At 32.0% G+C, this 23,474-nt stretch overlaps 1 protein-coding gene across 3 annotated transcripts in view; it reads left to right on the top strand.

The window, feature by feature from the left end:
* Nucleotides 1–294: 294 nt before the first annotated feature.
* uif (sushi, von Willebrand factor type A, EGF and pentraxin domain-containing protein uif) overlaps nucleotides 295–23,474 on the top strand; it is a 63,106-nt gene continuing 39,926 nt past the window's right edge. For 2 of the 3 annotated variants that reach the window (XM_085187032.1, XM_085187033.1), the window contains exon 1: nucleotides 295–468. The gene's annotated coding sequence lies outside the window, so the exon portion shown is untranslated. The remainder of the gene's footprint in view (nucleotides 469–23,474) is intronic. The other variant, XM_085187030.1, reaches the window with a different exon arrangement.

Consider the following 23,474-nt stretch of genomic DNA (forward strand, 5'->3'; position numbering starts at 1 on the left):
TTTTTTTAGATTATTTTTTTAACAATAATATTTTTTTCTGCCATACCTGCTTAAATAATTGTTATAGATGGCTTTCCCTTATCCTATTAAAAAATATTTTTTTATTTCTTAGTTGCAATTTCTTAATTTTCCTACTATTTAAGCACACAAAATTTTGTGTAACGCTTAACAAACAGTCATACACACCAATCGATAAAATAAAGCATTCAACACACGTACACAAAAACGTATTAGTGTGCGTCGCATCGTCTATAGTCTCATTCTTACCTGCGCGTGCGCGTGTCGTCTCCAAGAAAGCCTCAGTGCTAACTCGGCGGCCGTCGCGACCGCACCGGCTGCCTACGATGCGGCAAGCCTTGTGACTTTAGTGTTGTGAGTGTGTTACAGCACAGTGCCCGTGCATTAACCCCAACCCCTGATAGTGTTAACCGGATTTTATATTTGGAACGCCCCGCGGCGTGCAAAAAGGTTGGTATCGATCACAGCAAAATTAATATTATTGATTGTACACAGTGTTAATTTAAGGTAATGTGAAAGTTTCTACGATAGATTGCCGAGTTCGAGGAGTCAGAAGTGTTGACATACTTTTGGTTCAGGTGTGGTGTAAGCAGGTGGGCGCGCCGCTCCGTCACACCGACCAAAATTCCAATCTCGTGAGATTGCTTTCGGTCGGTTGGACAACTTTCTTTCTATAGTTTATTGCTAATATCTTATACATCATTATAGTTTTCGTTTCGTTAATTATGGTTTATTAATCTTAGTTCGGCGGTATATCAAAAACTAAAGACATTCAAATGCATTAGCACTGTAATAGAGAAGACATCAACGCGCATAAGCTCCTAGTGTATTCTAGTGGTGACGAGGACGTAAAAAGCTAATGTTAAACGAACAAGTGACTGACTTCCTGTTCAACATGAAATAAAAACGTAGAAGGGGAAACTTTATTACTGTATTCACCCTTCATTGGTGGGTCTGTTATCAGTTTTTGCTATAGGAAAGCAACTATACAAACAATGCCACGAAGCGAGCTAAATGAGGACAGTGGAGTGCATGTTGCGTCGAGAGTAACCGGTTGTACGCCGCGCCGACTACTCTGTTCATTATATATACTGACATTGTAGAAAGACAATCTTCTGATTGTATGGTGAACCATGATACTGTTTTAAAATGTAATATTATATGGCAATATATATGCGTAAACGTCACTCTAATAGTTGAATATTTTAAATATTTTTTAAACTTAAGTTTCAAATACGTATAAAGGGTAACTATCTAAATAAAACCATAAGCTTCACAGCTTTACAAAGCGGGGTAGGCAGAGGGAACCTGGTGTTGAGAGACTCCGTTCCCCACTTTCTGCCGAATTCTGGAGGCGTTGCGTGTTGAGTGGCAGTACTCAACGCCGCGCTTTGCCTCGGCACCAGAGCGAAGAAATGGAAATATAAACGTAAATAAATATTTCACTTCCTCAAATGAGAATCGAACTTACAACCTTCGCGTTACAGTTACACACTTGAGCCGCTGCGCCACGATGACCCAAATAAAACGTTTTTAAATTACAAATAAAATAACGTCTAAAAGTATTATTTTATGTATCGCTATACATTTGTCAAATCGCTCAACTTCCTGTACTGATTTACATTACAAATGACGATTAGAAATTTGTATGGTACGAGTAATTAAACGAACATTAACTAATTTCCGCATTCTCAATATTGCACCATAGTTAAAACCATTAATTAGTTTAATTGTTTCTTTCTTAAGCATAACCGTTAGATAACATTTTCGTAAAATCTGAATACTTCCTTGAATCATCAGTGCATGATGTCAGGTAAAGGTCACGCGAACTGGTCGAGCTGGTAGTGGAAATATAATATGATACGAGCAGGCACATCTATATCCTCAGATTGCCTTAACAACAGGCGGTCAGTCGTGCGGATCCAGTCCGCTAATTACGTTATATTGCTCCACCGTGGCCGCATTATTCTCTAACACACTTGAAGTTACTAGAGTTACTTGAATATTTGTGCTAAGTATGCATCTATATTTCTAGATTCTAGATAACGTACGTGTTTAAATTTAGGTTTCATATAAATAACACTCGTTATGAGATCATTCTGTTTTGCTATTATTATTTAGTTTTTTAAATCTACGGCTTAATTTGTTCTGTATTTTAGAAATAATGCTTGCTTCCTAGAATCCTAAGAAAGCCAAAAGTTAATATTTTTTAAAGTCCACAACCACAACGATAACTACTCTTACGATATCCCAAATAAAACACCATATTTCTGAAACTAAAGTCGAGACGATCATAATTCGTGAACATCACTTTCCTTACAATATTTTTATGATATTGTTATAAAGACGAAACTACCGATTATGAAGTGAATAATTTCAAAAGCTTTATTTACACAATTTATTATATTTTGAATCTACGTTTTAAAAGTAAATTATTAAAATAAATAAAACACAAACAAATAATAAAATTAAGCTGAAAAACCGTTGCGGAGGTCGCATATTAACGGTTGGTTAGGTAGAAACGAAATCTCCTTACAAACCTTTATCCCGCAAAGTAAAGGGCCATTATAAATAAATATTTTCAAATAATTTCGTGAATTAATCCCCTGTGACGAAGGTAAATCTCGTATCATAAAAAAGTAAACCGACTTTAGTAGAAGCTCCGTAATTACATGCGCCCAGTGACATCTTTTATTATATTTTTATGAATAGTTTTCCAGAACAAAGTTAATTTTTTATTATTATTAAAAAATCTAGTGGCTAAAGTTTAATTTTAATCTCGAAACGTATTGTATAAAACCTGCACACATTTTGATGTCCATCTTTCCAATTAAATACTAATAAAGAGAAGATTCTTGATGGTACATCGGTCGACTAATAAATATAACAATAAGAAACTTATTTGGCACACACCCATGGTTTATGTATTTTTTAAAAATGTTGACTTTTAAAGTATTACTTAATATATACATATTTTTTATAAAACGATTTTTTTTTAATTTATGTAATAATGCTTAAATGCAAACGCATGCTTAATGCTTAAAAAACATCCAAAAAGATACCATTAGGTGCAGCTTTCCCAACCTACATAAACTATACTGTACCCAGCAAAGTTAATCTCGCGTTGTTCAACCAGAATAATTGGTTTACCAAAATTGGAAACCTAAGACTTACGTGCGCAACCTAACCTTCTAATAGACCAATCAATATTTTTGTTGCTAATATTACTCTTCGTATGGAGATTTTACGGTTCAGTTACCAAAGCAATTAGAAAAAAAATGGTAAAAAACGGACAAGTGCGAGTCGGTAACGGTCGAACGACAGGGTTGTATGTATCGATCGGTAAGTACAACTTACAAAAGTTGGCAAACTAAGGTTGCGGGTATTTTGCACTCATTTTGTATGAAATTAACTATAAATACAAATTTGTAATTATTTTTACTATGATATATCTATAAATTTTTATTTTTCGGATATCTCCGGACCGTATAAAACAAAAAAAACTAAAAATAGCAAACAATAGCTAAGAAAGAAAGGTTCAGAATTAAAATCTAATACTCTTTGCAGAGAACGTCATGGTCTACAAACTACATAAAACAAATTTTATAATACTATTCATTCACAAAATATACAATTGCTACCTCAATCCTACGCTTTAGTTTCCATTCTATATTATTTTAGTTTTGTGCTATATCCCGGAGCAGAGTAAACAAAGGGAACCTGGGAACCTGATGTTAAGACACTCGAATCGATCGTCGTGCTTACAGTGGCCTAATAACATATGTAAATGTATTATTTAATAATAAACGGCTAAAGATACTTCCATCCATCCATCCATCAGCCTTTTAAGGTCCAATGCTGGACATAGGCCTCCCCCAATGCTCGCCACTCCGTCCGGTCCTGCGCCCTTTGAATCCAGCGGGATTTATAGATACTTAACATTTACTAATTTTGATATTACGCAATATGGAAAATACATCCCCAAAATTCCTATAAAATGTTAATTAACAATACAATAAATGAACAATAAACTCATATAAAAAAAACTTGTTTGTTTTGCTTATATAACCAGTTGAGTACTACGGAATAATCCATCTGTCGAAGATGTGCTGCCAACGGTTACAAATCCGTTATCGCGAAGGAGGTCGTGCGCGCGCGCCGTCGCGTGCACACTTTCAAGCGTTAGCTAGCGCTTGCTGAAATAGTCAGTCATAAATAAATAATTGAAGTCTAACTTGGAGAAGTAGGCAATAAGGTTATTGAAGAATTAGATATGGAGATTTTAATTGATGCTAAATTTCATTTGAATAATTAAAATAAATTCTAATTAAAAAATATTATTAATTAAATATATAAATGAAACGTAATCGTTTATATTTTCTTAATTATTTCCCGAATGGAATGTTTCGTTTCGTAATCATTAATTAGTTAAATGTCAATGAGGCTAATGTATTTTTACGTAATTAACACACGACAAACGACAAAATGTAAAAGCAAAATTCGATCGAACCGTTCACACACCGTTCTACGTACAAAGCGCACAAATGAATAATCTGGGAGGATTTTCATGTCTGTCAACTAGGACGATTTCTAATTTCCCTTATAGTCTCTATTCTAAGGCAATAAAGCATAATTTCGCCCGCCACGGTAGTAACTACGCGCATTTGCGAAGGCATCTGAACTATCTGGCACGGCATAAATTTTCTTGTCTAACTGGTTTCTTGACTGCCTATTAAATAGCAAAAATTTAAAATTTTAAGGACAACATTTAAAAGGTAACATTTTTGCTTAAATCGACTAATTCAACTAAGTCACACTAATATAAAAAATATTGTAAAAAAATATAAAACTGTCGCTTAATATATAGTAGTTTTTATTTAAACATCTAAGTGTTACTTAAACCTCTAACAAATTATTTAAAACAGATTTTAACATGCTTATAATAATCAAAGAAAAAGTAAGGCTAACTATTGTTAGGCAAGTACAATTACATAATTAATATAAATAAAAAAACCAAAACAATATGATCCAAATATAAATTACTTGCAAAAAATGAAAATTCTGGTACATCATGCTAATTAGATTATCACCAAATTATCAATATTAGATATCACCAAATTACCAAGCATACTCGTATACCTACTACGTAATATCAACTGTACATGGGCCATTTACCGGTTGACCAAACATTTAACGTCACCTCACCTACATACGCACATTCCCTCGCTTTGAATTCGTATCGTATAACATTTCATTTAGGCAAGTCAAGGAATCTGAATATAACTGTTATACCGTCCGTCCGTACGTAGAAATCATGTCATAGATCCGGCCGATAGAGCGTTCGGTTTATTAATATATTATAACTTATTAGGAAATATAGAAAGAGAGCAAAACAGTTAAGTGAGTAAGTTTTACAGTTATTTTACGTAGTAAGCATCCGGGAAAAAATTAAAAGCTACTATTAAATTTGTAAAAAATAAATTTGACATAACTTTTTTAGTATAATCAAACTCTAAATGCCGATTAGTCTAATCTCAACGACCTACACTGAATAAAAAAATTACAGCATATAACACTCTACTATTTCGTAGAACAAGGGTTCAAAGAGAGAACACTTCGTTCTTTAATATACACTTCAATAAAATATAAATGAAAATATTAAATATTCCATTCCCCCGAGTGAGAATCGAACTCACAACCGTCGCGTTTGCAATCGTATGCTTGTACGCCACGTCAGCATTAACTAATTACTTCTAGAATTTTTCTTAATATTAATTTAAAGTCCAATTAATACTACGTGAGATTATGAAAGTAGAGTAAATGAAATTTAATTGTATTTTTAAAATCCCACAATGATATGAATTAAAAAACGATAAATTATACATTAGTGACTTAAAAATATTATTTAAAATATTATTTTGACCTTTTGAAGCAAAAAAAAAATACCTAGTTAAAATATCCATTCAGAATAACGAAATGAAAATATTTTTTATATAAAAAATCCAAAAGAATCGAAACAAAAGTTGTAATCTAGTTTACGACTTACTCATATATAATTATTTTAAGCAGTATTAACTTTTCACATAATTAATGTGCAATTTCATATGAAATTTAATTTTAGCTAAATTGCAAAAAATGGCCTACTTAATTACGGACTAGTTCTGGTGGCTCGAATAAAGAATAGGAAGTGGGTAGCTGGTCAAGTTTTATATCTACTTATCATCTATAATAGGCTAGTTCAATCGACAGGCGTCCCCTTCACTTAAATGACCTTGCCTCCACGCAAGGCTCCCTGTCGTTCACCTCGTAAGAATGCGACTACTGCAGCGTTGTTGACAATATTAATAAAATTTATAAAATATATGCACCTGGAGCCTGCTAGCAATATGGTGGATCTGGCTGTATCTATTCTGGAATATTTCAAACAAAGAAAGATGGTAATTACAGTATGTTTTTATGCCAGTAAAGTTCAGGTGCACCTGTTTTTTTTTTTCTCATTTTGGTATATATTAAATTTAAAAATATAAAACAGGAAGAGTCAAAGTTTTTTAAATTAGCGTTTTAAAAGTATATATAATGTAGGTGTGCTTACTAAAATTTATTTTTTAATTTAAAAATGTATCTGTAGTAAGAAAAATTTTAACAATACAAAGGTTGCTCTCTGCCTACAAAAAATAACGTAAAAGCCCAGAATGCTTAAGAACATGATGACTATTTTAAAGTATACGTCATTTTTCCTGTTTTGTTTACACCTAATAAATAACGTATTAAATCCTTCAAAAGAAATCTTAAAATAGTGGTATATGAAAACTAAAATATTATCATAGTTGACATAGTTTACTAAAATTTGAACAGAAAATGACTTTTAATATTCATATTTGCTCTTTTGGTAGTTATTTGTCTATATTTAAAAGTATTTAATACAAATAAATGTAATTAAATATCACAACGACATACATAAGGTAGGCCTTATTGAAAATATGCCTGAAGCTGATACTAATTAATGGAAACAGGAAATTATTATCATAGTTTAGCGATTTTATAATTAATAAACGATATTGGAAAGTAATTTGCTTTCACATAAAATACATTTATTAAAATTCCACATAAAACTTTCAGAACATTCGATAGATTTAAATATTTAATTACATACATTCATTTCAAAGGAATATCTACTTTCTACTTTAACATTATTGTAAATTATACATGATTTCCATGTAAAACTTATTGAGAAGTAGTACAAAATAAATCAGATTTAACTAGTTATAAGCTTGTGACAAGAGGATTTAAATCCTATGGAATTGAATTGTATTAAATTATTACTCCAATATAGTCGACCTAGGAATGGCGGAGCATAAAATGAACCGAGTGCTGATTTACGACTTAATCATTAAGCCAAAATTATTGTTTCCTTTGGGAATATGCTCCATGTTTGTTACCATATCGAATAATTTATATAATTAGTTTAATAATCTTTATGAAAAATCAAATATAAGATTTCATTCATACGATTCAACGCCTCCAAGGCAAATACAAAAGGCTTACAACACGTTTACACGACAAGCCAGTTCCATTGTATGCCAATATACATAACAATAATTGACTGTCTAATAACCGACCTCAAGGTGTTATTGCACAAAGTTATTCTAAACCGTACCCACACCTCAGATTGATTCGCTCGCAGCTTACCGAGACCGCACTTTCAATTGATTCAAATATTACTTTGGTTCATTATTTTTGTTTTACAATATTCGTATCTAATAGAAAATTATATTATTATTTTAGCTTTTTTTCTATTTTTATTATATACAAGCGGCCCGCTCGCGGTTTCACCCGCGTGAACTATGTTATTATTTATTTCTGTCTCCATGACTACGTCCTAGTGACATCTATGCAAAATTTGAGTCTCCTAACATTTGTAGTAACGAAGTTTCATACAAACTTTCGACCCCAAAAACAACCCCTTAGAAGTCGAATATTGCAAATTCCCGTCTTAGCGAGCACCTACGTCCTATAAGTAACTCCTATGCAAAATTTCAGATTCCTAGCACTTGTAATTTCTGAGATTTCGTGATGAGTGAGTGACCTTTCGATTATATATATATAGATAATAGTATTATTTGTAATTGAGGTCAGTCCTGGTGCAGAGGAACAAGCGTTCTGTAAATGTGACAGGTTGTGGAATTCCCCATTCGAGGAATTTAAATATTTAATATTTTCATTCCCTAGCTCTGGTAATGAGACAGAGCGCAGCGTTGAGTACCGCCACTCAACACGAAATTCCTTATGAGTTTGACGAAAAATGAGGAATGGAAGTTTCTAATTGACAACAGTGTGTAACATTAGGTCTCCCTCTGCCTACCCGTGTGTGGGAAAAAGCGTGAAGGTAGAAAAAAAATGTTTTTATTAATTCCCTATTTATAGTTAGTACCTATATGCTTAAAGTCTGTTCTTATATACTCATACCATTTTAAATGATATTTATTGATCTACCATTGTTTCTTTACAAATCTCAATATTCAATTCAGGTCAAGAGTAAGACTAACGCAACAAAGCTTATTCATAAACGGTTTTATTTAATTTTTACTTTATTTTCTATGTATGACGTAATTTGCAGTCAACCTTTTCTATTTCCAATTAGAACCATACAAATGTATATGTAATATGTGAGATGTAAAGAAGGAAGTTTAAACAAATATTCTCACGTATGTTATAGATGGTAGCCGCATCAAGAGAATACGTGACGTTCATATTTCGTACGTGTTGCGCCCACAATATTCACTCGGTCGAACTAACATTTAATTATATTTGCTTTAAAATACTACTCTGCTATTACTTTTGTTTTAAAAACATAGAAAATTATAGATATTATTTTCTAGTATAACCTTAATCCATATGAATTTTAAAGAGAACAATGCTTAATAGTAAAAATATGAAGTTAAGCATTTTGCAAGTTGATTAATATAAAATTACCGATCTGTATAGACAGTGAACGAACTAAAATAAATAATAAATATTTTTTTATCTTTTAGTCGTAGTAAATTCTTGAAAATATATTTTATAAGTTTTTGCACTATTATTGTGTGAACACAGAGACATTTAAAATGCAAGCCAAATTTATAGCTAAGTAATCTTAGATTGGACGCCTAAAGTGATGCTTATTATTCCACTATCGTCCATAAGCCATTGTCGGAATGCGCCTAGAATAATAAACTGAAATATAAAACGATATGGCTACTTTCTAGCAGTTCCCGAACATAGATGTGTATGTATGTATGTTCGATTTCTTGTAACGTGAAATAATATTTACGAAAAAATATATATTGTTATTATTTTCGAACTGTTTATTAATAGCAAAAGTATATTACGGAATTTCAATATAATAATTTGTTCTTATAAATCAGTTTCACACTGTACACAGCAGAAGGAACCTAGTGTTAAGAAACTCCGTTCTTCATTTCTTATCTCTCCAGGCAAAGCGCGGAGTTAAGTTCCGCCACTCAACACGCAATGCTTCTAGAATTCTACGAAAAATACGTGCGGGAATAGATAATTGTATCTTTGTGTACACGAGAAACACGTTTATAACATGTAAATAAAACATAACATTAATATTACGATAAAGTAACTTTGCTAGATCGACAATTGGTGTGCGCTGACATCAGCGGAACATCCGCAAGGTCGATTCAAAACCCTATATATTATATTGTATATACATATACATTTGTAGAAGTAATATTTAGTAAAGAAAAACGAAAAATTTAAATAATATAAGTTTGCTCGTGTCCAAAATACACAATAATTTATGATAAGGATCTGGTACTCGTAATAAAAATATGAATATACTGTAAAAAATACGCTTAATATATTTATTTAATTAATACAAAATATTACGTTATCTTTATTATTAAATAAAAACAATACATTAAAACAACAAAAAATACAAATAGCCCTGCGGCGTTAAGTTTCAATTTTTTATGTCTCGAAGAAATAGGCAGAAAATGGGAAGCGAAGTGCCATAACACTAAATCTACCCTGATACATTCAGGATACAGCCTGAATTCGATTTGCTTGCATTATAATGAAAGAAGGCATATAAAACGATATCTATATATATAAAATCGAAAGGTCACTCACTCATCACGAAACTTCAGAAACTACAAATGCTAGGAGTCTCAAATTTTGCATGGACGTCACTTATAGGACGTAGATACTCATGGAGACAGATATTAATAATAACGTTCACGCAGGCGAAGCCGCGGGTGAGCCGCTAGTTTACCTATATAATCTTTACCTTTCGTATTTGAAATATCTCTTAACATCCCATACCTCGTACAGTTAATACATATATACACTTGTAACATAATAACGTTGTTTCAGCACACGGTTTCAAGATAACAATAGAAATTTTATCCATGAATAGGAAGTAACTGAGCTCTCTGTCATTCGACTAGGAGCTCTCGCCCACATAACATTTAACATATATGAAAAGGTCACAATGTCAGAGTTGCCAGAGCTTATATTATATTTACTTTTATTCGAATACGAGTGACCTATGCGTGGGACGAGCGGTATGTTAAATATATGTAAAACATTTACAGTCCATTGGTACGAGCAAAATTGGAAATTGGAAACGACTGAACAGTGAAACGTGGTATTTAATATGTTTAATTGCCGACATATTTATGCAATCTCATTATACAATTTGAATATTCACCTGAAAAATTTAAAGGTAATAATATAATAAATTATTTTTTAACAAAAAGAAAAACCGATTTGTAACAACGAACTAAAAAGTGAAAAATAATTTTACAAAGATTTTATAATTTTGAAGTCGGTGCCAAGTAAAACAAACAGGCTTAGTAATTAGATATTGTAGTAAGGTTGTGTATATAAAACATTTGTAAAATTATTTTTATCAAAATCGGTTCACCCAGTTAAAAGTTATGAGGTATCAAACATAAAAATAAAAAAATAAAAAATACAGTCGAATTGATAACCTCCTTTTCTTACAGAAGTCGGTTAAAAATTAAGTTTAATATTCGTTAGTTTGGCCTTTCTGTTATATTGTGGAAATAAATATGCGCATCTTTTATATACAACCTTCACCTTTTCATCTTCACTGTGTTCCATACCGGTTGAGTCATATCAAAATCTGCCAACTTGAGAGTCGATTTTAATTGCTTTAAGTATTTTTATTCCTTTAACAGGATATACTCGTAGTTGCTTGAAACTAGTTACTATTAAATATTTCTTTTCACTTTTAATTATAAATGTATAATATATATAAATTACCTACGTATTCTTTTATTTTTAGCTATGATTAATATTCGTTTGATTTCGATGTAGATAGTGAGTAATAGAATAATTAGAAGTCGTGTTAATTATTGATATAAGCTCTAAGAGCTTATAAATTTAAAAAAATATCTGCTTCACGCTGTATTTCTCACAGAGCAGTGTAGGCAAAGGAAACCTAGTGTTAAAACACTCCCTTCCCCACTTTCCGCTGAATTTAGAGTAATGTTAAATTTCTATATCGACATTAAGTTGTCCTCCAAAATGGCCTATAGAGAAATATACCTACATATAAATGTAATGTAAAATGCCAAAACTTTACTTTCCACAACGCGAAACCTCCAGTTATATTTTCATACAAACAGACCGTCACACCAGATGGAAACCATAAAAATCGTTAGTGGACTCAAAGCGACCGAGTGTCAACTGGCTGCAAATAATTTGTACAAAGTAAACAATGAAGGTGCCCGACAATAGTTTTGTCCGCAACCAAAGCCAGTGGACGACAGACGACGAGGAACGAACGAACGAGAAATTAAACACAAAAGTCCTGTAAACGTAAAAGTGAAGATTTCTCGCTTCACAAAAACACGCGCCGTCGTTTTGGGCGTCGGCGTCGGTCTCGTTAGTCCCATTCAGGCATCCGCGGACTTTAGAAAGGCCTTTTTGCTCATTCTTCTGTTGCTTTTATTAAAGCCCTACTCGTCCATCGGCGTTGCCTTTTAATATTATGTGCTGTTTTTTCAGCATTGCCTAATGAATACATCATGTACGAACAAAAGTACGTCGTGGAACAGTTAGTTGATTAAGAACAGAAAACATAATATAGAAGTAGCGATCACAGAATTATTAAATCTAAATCAGCTTCACGCTGAATCCCGCACACAGCAGGATATGCAGAGGGAACCTAGTGTTAAGACAATACGTTCTCCCTTTCCCGCCGAATTTTTCGAACTATTACACCGCCTTTTTGCCTTAGTGCCAGAGCGAAGAAATGAATAATAGTTAATTTCCTCGAGTGGAGATCGAATCCACAACCAGTCGCACTTTGTCCCTGTATGCTACGACTCTCCTCTTAATTAAAAGCCTTTAAATATTATATACTGTTTTTTCAGCAATGCCTAATGAATACAGTACGAACGAACAAAAATACGCTGTGGAACAGTTAGTTGGTAAAAACAGAAAATTTTATATACAAGTAGCAATCACAGTATTATTAAATTTCACAGTTACTACTGAAATGAGATGACTGTCGGGCTTAGTGGTTAGTGTAATATAAATGCGAAACAGGTTTGCCTCCGCTAAACGTTTAAGATACCTACATCCTCCAGAATGGAATTTTAAACATGTAACGTACTTGAGTTTTGTAGCAGTTTCTAATACTTATAATGTGAATTTATAGTAAAAACGAATATTTATTCTTTTACAAATTAATTACATTAGTAATTATAAACTTAAACATACACGTATGATTGTAACCACGACGGTTGTAGATTCGATTTCCACTAGGGGAGTGAATTATTATTTATTAATGTTTTCATTTGTTTGCTCTAGTAACAAGGCAAAACTCGGCGTTCAGTTCCGTTACTTAATAATCAAGTAGTGGCCTTAAGTCCCATTGTTATTTTTATATTCCATATGCCTTACTTCCTTTCGACGAAAAATTTTAGATATCAATGGAAATTTAAACAAATAAATACATTTATTGTATCGTAAATTATTATTTAATTCAATTCATTCAAAATTTTCTAATTCTAAATAAGCATTTTAAGCGTGACTCATAATTCCAGGTAGATTTTTAACTGTGTAACGAATTAACACAATACATCTCGGGAACAACTAATGGCTTAGCGGTGAACAGGTACAAGAAATTATTACCCATACAAATTATATTCTTGGAATAGATATAGCGATGCAACTTCCAAAAAAATTAATAATATTTTCATGAATATCTATTACTTAAAACATATATATAATCATTCTTAATCTATTCGTATTGTTTATTTAATTATATTATTATGTTTTTATGGTGTAGAGGCAAACCGTGGTGTTCAGTTCCACCACTCAACACGCAATGCCTCCAGAATTTAGCGAAAAATGGGGAACGGAGTGTCTTAACACTAGGTTCCCTCTGCCTACCCTCCCTTTTGCGGGATACACAGTGAAATTAAAAAAAAGAATTATTTTAGTAATGAAATTAACTCTTTAGAGCAGCTGAGTGGGTTTTTACATTACAACCTTTAACATATATCACGTCTGTCATAAATTCCAATACCGTGACTAACAAACAAGGTTTCTATGAGTCATCATAATATATAATAATATATGAATAAAATATATAACGTACTATACAATTTTTGTTGTTAATTAATTAATTAATAAGATCTTTTATTATTTTTTATTTGGAACTTATCAATAAACGCATACTATTCTCTGCACTCTCTTAAACGACTATAACATTTTTTACCGACTCTCTACCGTACTTCCGCCACTGTTAGATTCACTGACTATTAAGAGGAGATTCTCTTCAAACTTGACTGACTTCAGAATATGTGTATTAGTTTTATCTTCGACTTACACAAATTTGACCTCATGTCGAATTTCTGTCGACATTTTTTTTTATTAATAGAATTAGCTTCCTAGGGTGCACTTTCTAACAATTTTTTAAATATTTTTAAGTTATCCTCTCCTTCTTATTTGAGGGAACGTTTTCTATTGGTACTTCTATGTGACAGACCTGTAAGCTCCGGCGTCACTCTTGGGAAGCTTGAGTTCCCTTTATTTAAAAATTCTTTCCATTAAAAACCTGTCGCATTTTATACTGGTTGGCAATCCGTCTCTTAACATTTTCGAGAAAAGATTAAAAATAATGTTTTCTTAACCATAATTAAAATCTTTAATATTTCGCGTTTCCTTTCCTTCATTAGAAGTTTTCTATAGATATATATAGATATAGAAATATATAGATATAAAAATTATACAGCAAGGTATTAAATACATGTTTTATTCCACCCTATATAAGAAAACCGTGTCATAACATGGGAAGTGCTAGGTGTCATTGAACCAGCCGCTGTAGTAACGTTTTCACTTTTACCATAAAAATTTAATTCCGCAGTACTTGAACAGCAGGAAAATAAATGGAAAAACGATTACGTGACATTAGAATAACGCGGATGTTAACACCATAAGCTGTATAACACTATACTCAACAAATAGAAAACGAAAATATGTATTAAGTATATAATTTCTTGAATATAGCCGTCGTGACGCAGCGGCACAAGGGTATAACTGTATTGCGACGGTTGTAGGTTCGATTCCCACTGTGGCGTTGAGTTCCGCGACTCAACCCCTTCCCTCTGCCTACCCTGCTGTGTATCCGATACAGCGTGAAGATGATTTTTTTTTTAAATAGTTAAATTTACCAATCAACTAGCGGCGCGCTCGCGGCTTCGCCTGCGTGAACTACGTTCTTATTAATTTCTGTCTCCATGAATACCTACGTCCTATAAGTGACGTCCATGTAAAATTTGAGACTCCTAGCATTTGTAGTAACGAAGTTTCATACAAACTTTCAACCCCAATAATAACCCCTTAGAAGTCGAATAATGCAAATTCCTGTCTAAGCGAGTCCTATAAATAACTCCTATGCAAAATTTGAGATTCCTAGCACATGTAGTTTCTGAAATTTCGTGATGAATGAGTGACCTTTCGATTTTATATATATAGAAGATAGATTATACACATAAAAATATTATATATAAAAAGTTATAATTTGAAACGAACATTATTTTCTAGATAAATATGATGAAATAACATTATTTTGCATATAAAATAAAAATAAAGAATATTTTAATATTTACATTAAAACGCAGACCAGTTCAAAAGGATATGTTTACTTTTTATTATAAAAACCACACTATGATGTTTCAAAGAACCAAATATAAAAATTGAGAACAAAATAAGCTAAAGACTACATGTTATAATTTTTTACTTTTATAAATTGAATTTTTTTATAAAGTATAATGTTTTTTTTTCTTCTTGCTATATACCGCATGTAGCAGGGTAGGCAGAGGAAGAGGAAGAGGGGCGGAACTCAACGCCGCGCTTTTGTCTCGACACTAGAGCGAAGAAATATTAAATATTTAATTTCCTCAAACGGGAATCGAACCTATAACGTGTTGCGTATACAGTCACGCGCTTGTGAAACTGTACCATGTCTGGCCTCCTATGATTTTCGATTTTTAATTAATAGACACTGGTGTATAACAATTAATTTATGAATTCATTAGACAATTGGTTTTGCGCAAATTGTTGTTAATTGGAAAACATTTGCCACATTAAATTTCAAAATAATTCAATAACACCAGTATTACAAATTAATTATTCAGGTTTTGTAATACGCTATAGTTGTATGTCTAAATATTTGACATACAATTTCAAGGAAGTCATGGCGCAGGGAGACCAGCACGAGACTGGAAAAATGACAAATTTTGTGTTTGATTCCCACTCTAGAAAATGAAATATTTCAAATTTTGATTTCTTCCCTCTGGAATCATGGATAAGGGCGGCGTTAATTTCCACCATTAAACGCGCAATTACTCCAGAATTCGGCAGAAAATGGAGAACAAAGTGTCCTAACACTAGAACCCTCTAACTACCCTGCTGTGTACTGGATAAAGCATGAAGCTTAAAAAAAGCAGTTAATAGCAACCCATATCCAAAGTGAAGCATCAGATTGTCCAATTGCTATTAGTGTCATGTTCGCCAGCGGCAAGCGGCAAGAACTCAATGCGTAAACCAAGTAACGGTGCTAGTTCAACGGACGGAATGTAGTACTAATAATAATATCTCCATCTGTGCTGCAAAAGGAAGCCAGATAGTCGCCACTCGCTGCATATGCTGTCCTTTTATAATACAGGAAGACAGGAAGTCAGTGACTATATATGAAACCTCAATAATTTGCTGTTCTACTGTTTTAATTTCTTTTTTTCTTTGTAAATACCGCCTTGTAGAATATTCTAAATTAGGTTTTTGTGGGACAAGGGCATTCAAAACTAGTAAAAGAAAATTAAAAGTAAAACTTCGCATTAGCTGACCGCAAAATTGTTCATACGTGAGTGTAAAATGGATTTCGGTGTTACCAGTACAATGACATTCTAAAATGACAATGAACTTTATTATCTGTGCAAAACTTTCGTTTCTTAACAAATGTCTATTTAACATTTACCTTTAAACCATTAATTAGTAGCAAAGTTAATTATCGTTTTTGACACAAAGTTATATCATTTTAATGAAGTTTAAGTAGAATTAGTACTGAATATTTTTCTAGATAACCCTTTGTTCTATTTAATAATGGTACGAAATTTACAACTGACTTCCGAGACCTATACAATGTAAATCGTTAATTTGTTCTTTCTGTCAATATTTCTTATTGTTAAGCATAGTACAGCCTAAACCGCGTACTTTTAAATAAGTAATTCCGCCAAACAACTATAAGTTAATTTTAAATGAAGTAAATATAGTTAATAATATAGTTAATTTTAAATGAATTGACATTACGACAGAAAAAATCTTTAAAGAATCTGTTTTGTAGTCCCTATTCACCTCAAATATTTTATTATAAAAGTACGTACTACGGCAAGGTAAGGCGTTACACAATATAAGCATGAAATATTAAAAATCGTGTTCAACGACTAGAAATACTACTAAGAGCAAGACTTACACAACTAGTTGTGGACTGTTGACTTCCCCTTTTCTAACGAGATTTTTTACCTCAGAACAAGCAAGTCTTATAAGAGTTGACCTTCTTTAAAGATTCAAGATTCAGTGGTAAACATTTAATACTATAAACATTTTTTTTACTTTCACGTATTTAGCAGAGTAAACAGAGGGAACCTGGGAACATATTGTTAAGACACGTTCCCATCAAGGCACTTTAATTCCTCACTTTCCACCGAATTCATGAGGCATTGCGTGTTAAGTGGCAGAAATCAACGCCGTGTTTTGTCTCGTCACCTGACCGAAGAATAAATATTCAATATTTCATTCCCACGAGTGGAAATCGAACCGACAACTTAATTGTCGCAAGCTTGTGCCACTGCGACGACGCCACTGCGACGACGCCACACGCCATGAGGGCCTCGACATTGACGTACGTCATATGTACTAGATTTTTGATTAATTCCTGTAAAAAAAAAACATCCACTTTTCTCTCCAAAAAAAAATGTGGGGTACGCAGTTTCTTAAGACTAGGTTCCCTCTACCTACCCTGCTGTGTGCGGAATACAGCGTGAAGCTGATTTCACTTCAAATTAATTATAACGCTCAATAACTTAGAAAACGAAAAAAAAAAATACTGTAACAATATATCGAAAATAATTGAAATTCTAGGGCTAAATTGGAAAAATCGTCTACTGACCGAGTAAATTCCGTAAACTCGTGTTTCAGCTTTTGCCTTACTGCGGTAACATCTACTTAGTCGGACGTTCGCCCTTCCCAATGTAATTACTTGCTAAGTACGTTAAGCCTCTCGACCTTACGAATGGGAATTAAGTTTATTATTGGATTTAAAACTATTTACAGGCCGTCTGGCGCATTCGATTCCCGCCCGGGGGAAAAAATATTGTTCATTTCATATATATTTTCATTTCATTAACACGCAATGCCTCGAAAATTCTGTGGATAGTAGGGAAGTGTCTTAACTCTAGGTTCCCTCTGCCTACCCTGCGAGCTGCCCAAAAAACAATTTAGTATAATCTATTTTTGAAACATTTTAAACAAACTTGCAGAAGCACCTTTGAACGTACCTACTAACCGTTGACATTCAACCATGAATAATATTTCTTTTCATTCGTGACAAAACTCTTTTCACTTCGAAATTGTATATGAATATGGAAGACGCGTCGAACCCCATACCTGGTGGGGATTGAAAATGGTGGTAACTGTAAAACAGTCAACGTACGAGCGACACTGACAATGAGGTGTTCCGTATTAGGTGTCCGCGCGTCCGTCACGTAGGTATGTTGCGGTATGTGGACGACTTCAATGGATCAAAGCACGTACGGCGCTGTGCTAACTTTCTACCTCATCATCACAAACGATTCGCAAATAGAGAACGAAAGCGGTTTTAATTATTTTTTTCCTTTTCTTTCACTTCTCTTTGCTTTTAGAGTAAACGAAAGAATGAAATGTCTGAACCAACCGACGATGCAAACAAAAATTAATATTTATACGGAAGATTTAAGTAGTACTTAAATTTAATTTTTCTTCCGAAATATCGCAATATCGTTCGTGTAATGAATGGCCTAATATGGTAATATTGAATTATATATAATTTATTTCTTAAGAAGTGATTATGGTCCTACAATCTTATACCATCTTACCGTGCTTATGGCATCTAATGCAGTTGTAATGTTATTTGAACTAGTTTCCGCAATTTTGTGATCAAATAGCGTGAAAATTTATATTAACTCTGTCCTACTTTTCTTTTAACGTTTTTATTAAGATTAAATAAATGTAGTAAATTAGTGCGACATCTTTATTAATAAGAACAATTTAAATTCTGTGTTAGTATATAACATTCTGTTTATTAATGGTTCTTCATATCTATCCTTATGTCGTAACTTAACTTTAACTTTGCTATAATACTGTATGTATATGTATAGTGCCGTCTCGCGTCTTAAAGTAAGCGACAAGAATTTTAAAAAATAAATTAACATATATTAGGGAATCAGAGTTGGCATCTTAAAGATTGTCGCTAAATTTGACGATTTTTAAAAGTAAAAACCGATATTCTGCTGTATAATATCTATAAATATATATTATTAGTGATATTAAGCAGATTTTTTAAATAACAGCTATATTTCATCATAGCTTACCTTATTAAAATATACCTTTCACTGATGCTAGATACCCGGTCTTCTGTGGTTATCTAGCAAAAGCAAAATAATGATAGCTATTACAATTTCCAATAAAAGGTAGTTTGTTATTAAATTAAAATACATTTTATACACTTAAACTCGTGTTATTGATGAAAATTCCCAAGCAAAACCACAAAGTACCTACATATTAAAAATAAAATATTCATATTACATTATAAACATAATTTATGCTTCGCATCTCTAGGTACCTCTATGATAATGTACCTACAAAATATATCAAAACAAGGAAAATTACATTACAAACTGAGGTTTATATTATTTTTTATAGTCCAATAAAATTCACATTACAATAAACGTTCCCATATATCTGATTTTCTGCAAGAGTATCCCAATCCGCATTAATAACGATATCCATATTTATCTTTCCAGGTAAATGGTTTTTCGATTGCCGAAGGGACGTCGTATATCCGATTTGCATACTCAAGCAGTATTGGCATGTTTAAACATGTTAAGTAAAGAAAGAGTGATGCCTCTCACTTTCCTCGAATTACATCTTAAATTTAAAGCCACGTGTGTGATGTGAAAGTGCATACAATAAGCAATTCTCACCGTCTGTCCGTCCGTTCCACAAGCATTGGCTGCGTATTGCTATTGATTGTCCGGAACACTACTCGACTTTCTCATTAACATCGTTGTATGAAATCCGTATACCACGCCCGATAGGGTCGGTCGTTAAGAGATAAATATCATAAGAAAATAGTTTTAATATTAAAAGTATACAATTATTGATGAGATGTAATACACATTTTAAATAACTATTTTAATATTTGTTTTTATTTTAAAACTTTAAATAATAATATTTGCTTCAGAATAACTTTACTAAAATATTGACATATGTATATATGAATATCGGAAAGCTCTGTGAAATTGTAAACCGACCAAAACAAAGCTTAGCGTTATGTTAGGCATACGACTGTGTCGCTATTGAGCGGAATGTGAAGAAGGGGCTTATGTCGCCTTTGAAATGTGGCATGTATTGGAGGAAAATAACACTTTTCCTCTTTTATGCAAACTCTCATTTTTTCTTTCTTCATATCGTGACTGTAATAAATGATCATAATTATGATGTAATTCTCACTCTTTCTTATTTATTTTATAAAAAATGTAGTAGTAGAGGTTAAATCCACATTACCTTCCCATTTCTTAACCTTTTTTCCTCAGAAATTTGGTATTATAAACGCTTAAACTGTAACACAATAAACTATCCCGTTTACCTGCAACAAATTGATCTATAAAAATGCCCCAAATTTTTCTCTACGGTTATTATTTGGGAAATATTGGGCACGAAAACGAAAATTATTATCATTTGTGTTTTAATATAAGTAAAATGAAATAAAATAAAGGCAGTTCTACGGTTTGCAATTGGTGGCGTGCTTCCAGCAACTGTATTTATTGAGCGGTGAATTCTTGTTGTCTACGTATTATGTGGGCTTGCATACAATAAAACATAGCCGATATCTAGGTCTTTAGTGCGGACATTGAAATGAATGAAGTCGCACTATATTATAATTTTTAGAAAGAAAATTAAAAGATTGTTATACAATTTACAATTAAATCGAATAAATATACACCTACTTAAATAGACTATATTTAATATTTAATCAGTCGTGGTGCAGAGGCACAAGAGTGAGACTGTAGAAGCAACATCTTGTCGGTTCGATTCCCGTTCAAGAAAATGAAATGTAATATTTTCATTTCATTCATTTCGCGACTCGACACATAATGCTTTCAGAATTGGGCCTAAACACTTTTATCTAAATATCTAGTGCATACACAGTTTCAAGCTAAAAAAAATATTATAATTAGAATTAAATAATATCTTTTGCCATTTTAAATCCTAAAAAATATTCCGCTGCGATAATCACCCAAAATCTAAGACAAGATAATAAAAACTTCAATCAAAAACTGGACAAACTACCAAACTGTTGCTTTCACAATTTACGCAATCGTTTACTAACGTTGTTATCTTTGAATTAGCAGCCGAAGCCGAAACCACGACGCGTCCGAAAGAACTGTTATTTACTAAGAAATATATTTACTCTTCGTAACGGTTATTTTAGTAGTACTTTAATAAACATATGATTTTCGTTTAACGTTTATTAATATTCAGGACAACGTAATCTAGAATCCCGTTGTAACCTGTCCTTGTATGTTTAATAGCGGAAACGATTGAACACACATTCCAATTTTCAACCAGTTATTTAATTCATATTGGGAGTACGATATCATTTTCTTATAGGTTATTGCACTGTGGATTCTAAATTAAGTTTTTGAATTATTATTTAAAATTGAAACTATTATATTTGCTAGTAAAATGTTAGTTTTTGTATTTTTTTAATATTTGTAGTACTATTGATACTTTTACATGTAGACTGTCTTCAATCTAATCGAATAATTTGAATAAATGATTAATGGTGGTCAACGTGGCGTAGAGGCACAAGGGTGAGACCTCTTTGCCTTCCCTGCTATGTGCGGGATACAGCGTGACAGCCTCACGCTGTATCCCGTGTATTTTTTTATTTTTGAATGATTAATGTAACATTTTACATAATTTATTTAAAAATCAAGGATATTTTATGTTAAAAATAACGTTTACAATGAAAGTTGCTTTAAAGTTTTCAAGGTGAAATGCTTTTTACAAAATATAATTATATAATTATATTACCTATATAATTAGTTGCTTCCCACAGCTGTCATTTTATTGACTTAACGAGAATTGAATATCTGACTCTAGGTTCCCATGGTCCCCTGCCATATGCGGGTTACAGCGTGAACCTAAAAAAAACTGTGTACATATATATAATGTGATAATGTAAAAAAAAGACAGAAACAATAATAACCTGAAAGGATTTTTTGCATATTTATAATTATGTTAATCTTCGTTTATTATCGCGGAAACGGAAATATACGTTTTTCTTATATGACGCCTATTTAAAGGTTAAAGAATGATAAATCTTCATATTATGAGTTATATTATGTTTTTTTTTCAAATACTATTATTTTATTAATTATTAAAATTGCAAAAGATTACTAAGATAGCTACGTTACCTATCTAATACACGAAGCCCTATTGACTAGGCACATGTGTAAATAAAAAGCGAACTTAAACCGGCCATTCAACAAAAACGGGAAAAGTTGTTATCTCCATTTGCCTTGCATTAATTTAAAAGCGTGAGAGATTACAGGTGTTTCTAAACATTTAGTGTGCAATAATATAGAATAAGGAGGTCACTTTTGAGCAATATTCTCATTATGACAATGGTCAATTAAAAATTACACCTCGTACTAATTTTTGTATGTACTGTAACGGGAATTATGAGAAATATCTTATACACATATATTTATTAAATATGTCAAAAATATACAAATGCACTATTATATTCTCAAAATTAACTATATTTATTCTAATAATTAACAATACGAAAGCTAAAACTATTATATTAACTTTAATAGTTACGTACATTACATAAACAAATATTCATAATATTTCGATGTCAGCTATGTTCGTGTCTTACTGTAATTGGGCTGTAAAACATTACGAGATATAGGAAATAAAAGCTACGACAGAGGCACTTCCTAATGATTCGTCATGTTTCTTATATGCCCTCGTGGCCTCTTCTCACGGTGTATGAGAATTGCCTCTATTGTCTTCTAATAGTGCGCTTCAACACTATTTCACTATTTCACGGATATTTTTAATTTTTACAACTTTTCCCACAAATACTATTTTTTTCTTTTATAATTATAGTATTAGGTACTATTTTTTTAGATTTATTTTTAACATTATCTAGTATCATAAAGACTTAAAGAAAAAATTATATTACTGGTTGGCTGAATTCATTCAATTCATTAAAAAAATATATTTTTTTAAAACTTGGTATGGTATATAGTTCTTTGATTATGATGTTCCAATTTTGAAAACTTACTCCCGCCATATCATAATAACGTGCCGCGCTTTTGACAATTGACATTTGACATTTTGATAAGAAATTATAAGTGTAGGTATATTATGTATATATTTATCGTGAAAAAGGTTTTTTTGTGATAAAGTGTAAAGTTTTGAATTTTAACCTAAGAATTTAAAATAAACTTTACTACTTAAACTACTTTTTAGAATTCAATGTAAATAAATATGCTAAAGCTAAAGTTATAGAGATATCTACCTTAATAATTTAATCTTTAATAAACAAATTTGTACAACAAAAACATCTCCAATACAAA

The sequence above is a fragment of the Heliconius melpomene genome, chromosome 6 (assembly GCF_056956725.1).
Source record: "Heliconius melpomene rosina isolate 202511_hmr_F chromosome 6, ASM5695672v1, whole genome shotgun sequence".
Lineage (NCBI taxonomy): Eukaryota > Metazoa > Arthropoda > Insecta > Lepidoptera > Nymphalidae > Heliconius > Heliconius melpomene.